This window comes from Zonotrichia albicollis, unplaced genomic scaffold (genome assembly GCF_047830755.1).
Source record: "Zonotrichia albicollis isolate bZonAlb1 unplaced genomic scaffold, bZonAlb1.hap1 Scaffold_210, whole genome shotgun sequence".
NCBI lineage: Eukaryota > Metazoa > Chordata > Aves > Passeriformes > Passerellidae > Zonotrichia > Zonotrichia albicollis.
In genome coordinates, this window is record NW_027428394.1 from 33,362 (window position 1) to 42,659 (window position 9,298).

Here is a 9,298-nt window from a genome sequence, read left to right on the forward strand (position 1 = left end):
GGAATGGCTCAGCTGAGGCAGAAGGGATTCTTCATAGGAGCACAGAGAAATTAATGAGAGCAGAGCATTCAGCCAGTTATCTTCATTACTCACAGGCTTTGAAGTGATTTCCACACTAAATTAGATTTTGTCTTATTTATAGACAAATAATAATCCCAGACACTTTGAGGATGCCTCTGAGGTCACTATCTGGCGCTATTAATACATTCCAGAATTACCTGAAGGCCTTAACTCACAGAATTTAATCACAGAAAAACCCAAAATACCAATGTGTTAAGTTTGCACACTCCACCCACAGAAATTTCCAATTTATTTTACAAGATTTATCAGCAAAAAGAAAATAAAGCTTAAAGAGTTCATATTTTTTGTTACTAAATTATTGTTCCCTTCTTCTGATAAATCAATTAAATAAAGGAGTTACCTTATAAAAAGCACTCTGACTCAGTTATTAGGAGCCTGTTATTCTGCCTTGGGGTACAGATTCTTTATTTTGCAGAGAGTAAACATTTATATGTATTTAAAATACTCTTTTCACACTGCTTTCCATTAATGACATGAGCTCAATTATGCAAAAATAAACTTTGGAACCCTGTGAGCAATTGCAGTGCAGTGGAAGACACACCAAGCAAAACTTCTCTCACTGCAGGGTTTGGAAAGAGCAAAACCAAATCCTGAAATTGTAAATATGAAAATTTAAAATGTCCATTAAAAAATTGAGCCGAAAACTTAGCTTACTTAGCAAGATAATATTGCAAATGTGTAAACCTGGGTGTCACTTGGAAAAGTGAGAAAAAATCCATAAAATTACCAAATCTAAAGAGAATACAAAGAAAACACAATTGAAAGAATAGAAGTCCATATCTACAAGACTTTCAATCATTAAATAACAGGGAAATTCTCAATGCCTGCCTTTCTGATCTGAAAAGAAGCAAATCTGATTATTCAGTCCAAAATTACTTTCTGCAACTTGTACTTCAATGTTGTCCCTGCTACTGACAAGAAGTAAATCTAAAATCCTGATCTCTCTGGCTGCAATAAAACCTCCATTCAAACCATCCCTCTGCTTCCCCTTGTTTATCTGAAATGGACCCAAAAATCAAAAGTTTCATCCCTCCAGCCTGCAGAACCTGTCCAAAAATTGATCTGGAATCCAAGTTGCTCATGAATATTGCAGCCAATTCTTCAGTTGTTAAACATCTCAGGATATCAAAGAGTTCCTTGTGGGAACCCACAAAATCAGAGGGGTTTGGGGAAAGCTGCAAAAGGCAGCTCAGAGGCAGCAGAACTGTGATTAGAGCTAAGCAGCGGCCATGAGATTGGTCAGCAGAAAAAATATGTAAAGCAGCGAAGTAAGGACAAATAGAACAATGGTTTGAGCATTAACGCTTGTCTAGAATAACTCCCTAAGATGCTGAAAAGTTTATCTAGTGAAATATTAGGAAGTTCTAAGCATAATTATGGAGATCTGTGCGTTGTGTTTTCAGGCTTACAAGTGGGTATTGTATCTGAAATAAGCAAGTATTGTTTAACCAAAGGTACGTGTGCTTATAGTGGTTGGATAGAACTGCTGTCAGTGTGCTTTCGCTTTGTGTGATTGGGCAAAAACCTTTTAAAGTAAATTTTGACATTAAGTTCCTTCTCTGCAGCCTGGGATATGCATTGGTGGCATCTTCCCATTGTCATGCCCATGTAATGAGGCTGATGCTGGAAAATAAAACAGCTCAAAACACATTGCTAGCAGTCCTGTGCTGTTCATAATTTCCTCATAGCCCCTGGCCTGTGATATTCCTGAAAGCAATCGATGGGGAAAAGGGCCCCACAATCACCTCAGAAGTAATTGATGAGTTGTTTACATTAGAAAAGGGTGGGAAGCATGGGGAATGTTCTGGAACGTTTGCCAGAAGAGCTTAGGAAAAAAAAGAGTGAGAATAATTGGTTAGATAACATTTAAACACTTGTACAGAAAATAAACTGAGGTGGTAATCCCCCTAAATCTTTCAGGATTGCATTCTAAACCTCCCAAAATGTCTTCCCAACTGGCAACTTTTTAAATAACTATAAAGCCTGTCAGATTAACTTCATCTTGAAACCTCAGATCTTTGCTGCATGCCTAATCTCCACAAAACATGGTTTAAAATGCCAACACCACCAAGGTATGTTCAAACCACCGTAATTAGCTTTATGGTTTACAAGTATTCAATGAGAAAAACATTTTAAGAGTTAAAAAAAAGCTGTCAGCCAGTGAAGAGAGAAGGGGAATTTTATGAAAGGAACAACTCACCAGTTTTTAGCCAATTTGTAAACTGAAAAAGGTAATCTTGATTTATCACCTGAGACTGGGTGCAGCTTCAGACAGGAGCACAAAGGAAAGTAAAGCTGCTTAACAGCAAGCTGACATTGCACAGGTGTAGAAAACTGGGACTTGGGCTGGGGTCTGAGCTTGGAAACTTGAAAATATGTGGTCAATGGCATTTGAATATATTTGGTCAGTGAGTTTGGACTTCAGCACACGGTCAAGTCCAGCTGGTAGGATGCTGGCACTGGTTAGGCAGAGCAGGGTTTGCAAGGCTGGGGGTGTGTGTGGTGAGGCTGTGACACAGAGACCATGGGAACAGATCCCCTGGGGACCCCAGATAGAGGAGAATGAGTGCACACACTCAGATCCTCAAGGGCTTCCAGAAAGAATTTCAGTTTTTGTCACTCTGTCCAGGCAGGGACTCATGTATTACCTCAGCTCTAAACTTGAAAGCAAACACACGTGAGAGCAGGGAGCCAGGAATCAATGGAACAAGAGCTAACAGCTGCCACACTAGGGAAACAGAAATAGATGTTTTTCCTCTTCCTTTCATCCCCAATGACACAGCAAGGCAGAGCCTGGGCAGTGGAACCTTTGCTGTGTCCTCCCAAAAGCACAGCAACCCCGGCCTCCCCCCACTCTGCAGGTTCTGACAGCTGCCCATCATCTTTGGCCTTTTATTGAAAACCAGCTTCAATAAAGCCCCTGACAGCTTGTACAGTAATGCAAGCAAGCTTGGCACAAAGAAATGTCTTTATTCAACCAGTTTTCTCTGAATTAAAAAAAAAACAACCTCTGCTGAAAATCACTGGCAATGTGATGAACAGCCAGTGTTTGCAGGGGATGGAGGAGTCCCAGGGGATGGAAGGGTCCCAGGGGATGGAGGTGTCCCAGGGGATGGAGGGGTCCCAGGGGATGGAGGTGTCCTAGGGGATGGACGTGTCCCAGGGGATGGAGGTGTCCCAGATTTCGCTGTTCCATACATGTTTCCTGCCTGTCTGCTTCACCCTAGGAATGTGCTGTCTGTAAGAGAATAATTTGGTACACCCAGGGTGAAATCTCCTATGTGAGAGCATTCCCAGAGAGCTGTGGGGAGATCCATGGGGGAGGGCAGCATCATCATCATCATCAGCATCATCATTAGCAGCAACAGCAGCAGAAACAGAATCAGATGCAGAAGAAGGAAAAGAAGCAGAATCAGAAGGAGCAGAAGAAGAAGAAGGAGAAGAAGCAGAATCATAAGGAGCAGAAGGAAAAGAAGCAGAAGGAGGAAAAGAAGCAGAAGAAGGAAAAGATGCAGAATCAGAAAAAGCAGAAGGAGAAGAAGCAGAAGAAGGAGAGGAAGGAGAAGAAGGAAAAGAAGCAGAATCAGAAGGAGCAGAAGGAGAAGGAGAGGAAACAGAATTAGAAGGAGCAGAAAAAGCAGAATCAGAAAGAGCAGAAGAAGGAGAAAAAGGAGAGAAAGTAGAATCAGAAGGAGCAGAAGGAGCAGGAGAAGGAAAAGAAGCAGTATCAGAAGGAGCAGAAGAAGGAGAAGAAGGAGAGGAAGCAGAATCAGGAGAGGAAGCAAAATCAGAGGGAGCAGAGGAAGGAGAAGAAGGAGGAGAGGAAGCACAATCAGAAGAAGAAGCAGAATCAGAAGGAGCAGAGGAAGAAGAATCAGGATGAGCAAGAGAAGGAGAATCAGGAGGAGAGGAAGCAGAATGAGAAGGAGCAGAAGAATCAGGAGGAGCAGAATCAGAAGGAGAGGAAGCAGAATCAGAAGGAGCAGAAGCAGAATCAGGAGGAGCAGAATCAGAAGGAGAAGAAGAAGAAGAAACAGGAGGAGCAGAATCAGAAGGAGAAGAAGCAGAATCAGGAGGAGCAGGAGAAGGAGAATCAGGAGGAGCAGAATCAGAAGGAGAAGAAGCAGAATCAGAAGGAGCAGGAGAAGGAGAATCAGGAGGAGCAGAATCAGAAGGAGAAGAAGCAGAATCAGAAGGAGCAGGAGAAGCAGAATCAGAAGGAGCAGAATCAGAAGGAGAGGAAGCAGAATCAGGAGGAGCAGAATCAGAAGGAGCAGAATCAGAAGGAGCAGAAGCAGAATCAGAAGGAGCAGAAGAAGAAAAATCAGGAGGAGCAGAATCAGAAGGAGAAGAAGCAGAATCAGAAGGATCAGGAGGAGCAGAATCAGGAGGAGCAGAATCAGAAGGAGAAGAAGCAGAATCAGAAGGAGCAGGAGAAGCAGAATCAGAAGGAGCAGAATCAGAAGGAGAGGAAGCAGAATCAGGAGGAGCAGAATCAGAAGGAGCAGAATCAGAAGGAGCAGAAGCAGAATCAGAAGGAGCAGAAGAAGAATCAGAAGGAGCAGAAGCAGAATCAGAAGGAGCAGAAGAAGAAGAATCAGGAGGAGCAGAATCAGAAGGAGCAGAAGCAGAATCAGGAGGAGCAGAATCAGGAGGAGCAGAAGCAGATCAGGAGGAGCAGAAGAAGCAGCAGCATCGTCAGCAGCATCAGCGGCCGCCCGCGGGGCAGAGCAGCAGCAGCAGCATCCGCAGCTGAGTCACGGCTCTGCCTCTGCCCCCGCCAGGGATTCTCTCTCCCAGCTCGCAGACATCGCTGTGACGAGGGATTCTTCCTCTCCTGCAGCGTTCTGACGTCTAAATTCGGGATTTGTCCTTGTCCCTGCTCTGTGGTTAATGCCACCGCCCTCCCTTTCCCCCCAGTGTCTCTGCTCAGGCTTTTGCTGGAATCCAAGGGTGAAATAAAATTCATAATCATTAAAAATCAGTGTAAATTTCCAAGCCCATAAACTTATCCAAACTGTTATATGTACTTAAACTACAAAGTATTTGCCTTGGACTCATGTTGTTGTTTAATACAATCCAAACATGCACAATTTTATATTGATCACAAAATCCTTCCCAGCCCTGGAAATTCAGGAGACAGATCCAAACTTCCAGTTCCTTTGGATAAAAGCCTCTACTTCAGAAATGGGGCAAATCTGTTCCAATGGTTTGCTGCAATGGACAGGGTTTAATCTCTGCTGTCCATCAGCTGTCGGGAGGTCAAAGCCTCCTTTCCTGAAATGTTTTCCAAATAAACGACGTGAAAGAAAAAAAATTCCAAAGGCAAGGTTCAGAACTGCAGGAATTATATCATAATCATGTTAAAAAAACTATTTGTAAAAGTCAATGAACAAAAAATGCTCTTTGCCACCTAAAACCTTGAGTATTCCAAACTGGTTAACATATGGAACAGAGACTGAAGCCAGTTGATAATTACTTCACTGAAAATTCTCTGTTAGTATTTATGTGTTTAATTCTACGTTTGCTGGATGCCCGTGGGGATAAATGTGTTTTGCTACTGAAAAGCAGCAAAGAAATAGTGATAAATATTAATCCAATGCAGAAAACCTGGGGGTTTTGTTTATTTTAAATCCCACTGCTTTGTACAGCATCACTATGTTCCACAAATACTTAATTGACCAAAAATAGGCTACAAAAGTTGACCTTGGTGCATCCTGGAGGTGTCCAGGGAAGGACTGGATGTGTCAGAGCTCCTGGCTGGTGACAGTTTGGACCAGCTTGGATTTAAATCCATTTGCTTTGTTTGATGGAATTTGTCACTTGTATGATAATTCTTTACTGCTATTTTTTTTTTTAATTTAAAATTTAGGGATTTCCCTACATGTCATCAACGGGAGCACTCCTGACTTGTAAGAAAACTAAAAACCAAAAAGGCAAATATGGGCTTGCCTGCAATGCCTGAGCTTATTACAAACAAGTTGTGGTGTTCCTAAGTTATTTTCTGGATCAATATCTGACCAGGAGCCAAATTATCTTCTGTCCCAACTCTGCCCTTCCCTGCAGCCTGAACTCAAAGCTGTCCAACCCTCAATTTCATCCTCCTCCTGATTTATTTTGCAATTTGTAACTCTGTGCCCCATGATTCAAGCAAACAAATCTCAGGTCCAGGAGAGCCCTGCCAGTCTTGACAAGGTAAATGAGATTTTCTGTGCATTCCCCAGCCTGCCATGGGGATTTGCTTCTCCAGTAATTCTTGGCCTTAACAGCAAAATAAAAGCAGCTGCTGCTGAGTGTTGCTACTTCTTCCACATGATTCTGTCCTTAATCACAATCCAGAGTCAGGTGAAAAATTTGAGATTATTAATGGATGTTCTACCTCCAGGAGCATCCTGCAATATACTTGAAAAATTCAGGACTTGCTCAATCTGTCTTCTCAGAAGCTGAGCTGCTGCAGTGCTAAAAATGTGTACAAGAAAAGGGCATGAAAGATTGGAAGGAGCTGATGCATATTTCAAACACATCCCTAGGAAAATGTGGTTTCCATTTTCCTCCAGTGTGCTCTTAACTCATCAAAAAGGAATATCGAAATTTTGGAATATAGGACATTGCAGTAATTTATTTCTGAATTGTGCTATTCAATAACGGAGACCAAATTGCTCCCAAATCTGCTTTGCTACTGGAACTACAGGACGTTGTAAGTGCATGTGAACCAATGTCTAAATTTAATTACCATATACATCTTGCCTTAGTTTGATTCTTTTTAAACACCCAGATCAGCGCAGGGAACCTGGAAAGTCATTGGGCTTTAAGGAAGGAGTAGATATTGGGATAAAGAGCAACATGAATAATAGATAAATAATTGGTAGGTGGTAATAATAGATAAATAAATATTCTAATAAATAATGAACAATAAAAATGCACTAATAAATAGAAAATATAATGTATAACATAAAGAAAATAATAATAAAAATAATAAAAATAATAAAAATAACAAATAAACATTTTAATGGATTAGGAGCACTGATATTTTATCTTTGATAAATTCTGTTGAAGAGGAGCAGCAAGAGGAAAAGTTCATTTCATACAGACGGCAAGATCACATGGAAAGAACTTTGAATTATGACAATCTAAATGCATTTGATCCTGTAATTTAAATGTATGGCAAAACAATAATCTGCTCAGGTACTGAATGTAATTCAATGTATCAGTGATGAATGGAGTATTTTAATAACCAGTCAAGAGAATTTTCAAATCCATTGTCACAGCTTGAGCAAGGACAATTTCTTCCAGCCCATGTGCCCTTTAGAAGCTGAGTGTTTCTAATCAGTGAGAGCTGAATGACCAAAGGAATGAACAAACTATAAGAAGGAACAATGAATAATAAGGAACAGTAAGAATGGGAGAGGGGAAGGGATGAGGAGGGGAAAGCAAAACCAAAACTTCTGGAAATGTGGATTAGGGGAAACTTTGCTCTGCTATAAATTCACTCATCCATCAGAGCTGAGGGAGGGAGGTGAGCAGAGCAAAGAGCCAATTTCCAATTTCCAGCACCCAATTTCCAGGGCCTTGTGCCTTTTTGGTGGAACCTTCATTTGCATTTAATCACGCTCTTCATGAAAGGCTCTTGGAAGGCTGCAGGAATAGGAGAATGTAATCCCATTATTCCAACACAAAGGAATAGGAGAATGTAATTCCCTTTATTCCAGCACAAAGAGATTCCAGCAAGGTGATCTCTCAATGGCTGAGCCACTGGAGAATTGCAATTCCAATAATCTGATTTTATTTTTTTTTTCCCAAAGAGATGCCATAAATGGAAGGAAAATATCTCCAAGTGAAAAAGGCTTTAACAAAACACATATTTATCCCACCAAAGCATTGGGGAGGGGATTTTTTAACAATGCTGCATTAGCTACAAGGACACTTTATGCAGAAATCAGGCAGGTACCCTTGAGAAAATGTGTTTGAATAATGGCAAGCATTTTACTTTTTGGCAACCTCTTGAGCTGCACAATAAGAATTTTGTCACTCTTTGTTCTCTGATGAATTCTTGATGTAAAAGCCAAAATTTTCCATTATCTTCCAAATTTTTCTTTAAGAGGACTCTAGAAAAACAGGAGGTGAATGGGAAGAGAATTTCCCAGGTGACAATTCCTGGTGGGCTGTGGCTGTCCCACCCTCTGGGGACGGTTTTGAAGGGTGGTTGTTAATGGCTGGTGGGAAGGGGAAATGGAAAAATGTCACAGTGATCATGATCACAGAGCTGTGCTGGAGCTGCACTCCACTGAATACTTTTTATTTTTATTTGCTCAGAAAAGCCTCAGAATTCCCGGTTTTTGTGGAGATATTTACACCATTTCACAGCTTAATACGGAAATACATCAGCAGAGTATCACCATTTTGTCATATTAATTTAATGTCACAACTTCTGCCTATTTGAAGTGAAGGGTGACAGATTAAAGTCAGGAATCAATTCCTCAGAAAAAAAAAAAATCAACAAGCAGCTTGAAACAGCTCTTGTAAAAAGGAACAGCAAGTTAAAATGCCGTGACTCACCAGAGCACAATATTTCCCCAAAACATCACTGCTGTCACATGCAGCTACTTCGCTGCTCGTGTGGAAGCAACACAAGAGTAAATAAACACAGGAATTGGGAGCAGAACGTGCCCAATCACTGCTTGATGCCTTTCAGTGCCACTTCCAAGCCTCCACAGTAATTTCACCCTGAATGTTCTATTTTGGTTCCAACACAAAGGGCCAGATTAGAAGTATTTTAATTTAAAAAGACAACAATATGGAAACTTCATATGCTTGGATTTTTCTTCTTCACTCTTTCCAAAAGGTTTCAGTAATGGTTAATTCAAGCAAAAACCAGTTATGAAATATTCTTTTTAAGCAAAAAATTTCAGCCTTTAAATAATTCTTGAGGTCTGCTGCATTTAGTTTTAACATGGTTAAGTGACTGCACACTGACCTCAAAATGAGCAGCAGTATTAGTGGGGACAGCTGACAAAGAGAATTGTAAAAGGCAGTAAGTGTGCATCACTTTAATTTGAGTTTGGACAGAAAAAACCTTATTCCATCTGAATTCAATAAAATAATCTGCACAGGCAGGTCCTGTGCACTGGAATCTTAACAGAGATATTTTCTGAGAGGGTATTAAAGATGACTGAATATTTATAATTTTAACTATCTGATCATAGCTGCTTCTAATCAA

The 9,298-nt window shown here is 40.8% G+C and overlaps 1 pseudogene; it reads left to right on the forward strand.

The window, feature by feature from the left end:
- Positions 1-3,443: 3,443 nt before the first annotated feature.
- LOC141727707 (uncharacterized) lies at positions 3,444-5,087 on the forward strand (annotated as a pseudogene).
- Positions 5,088-9,298: the final 4,211 nt, after the last annotated feature.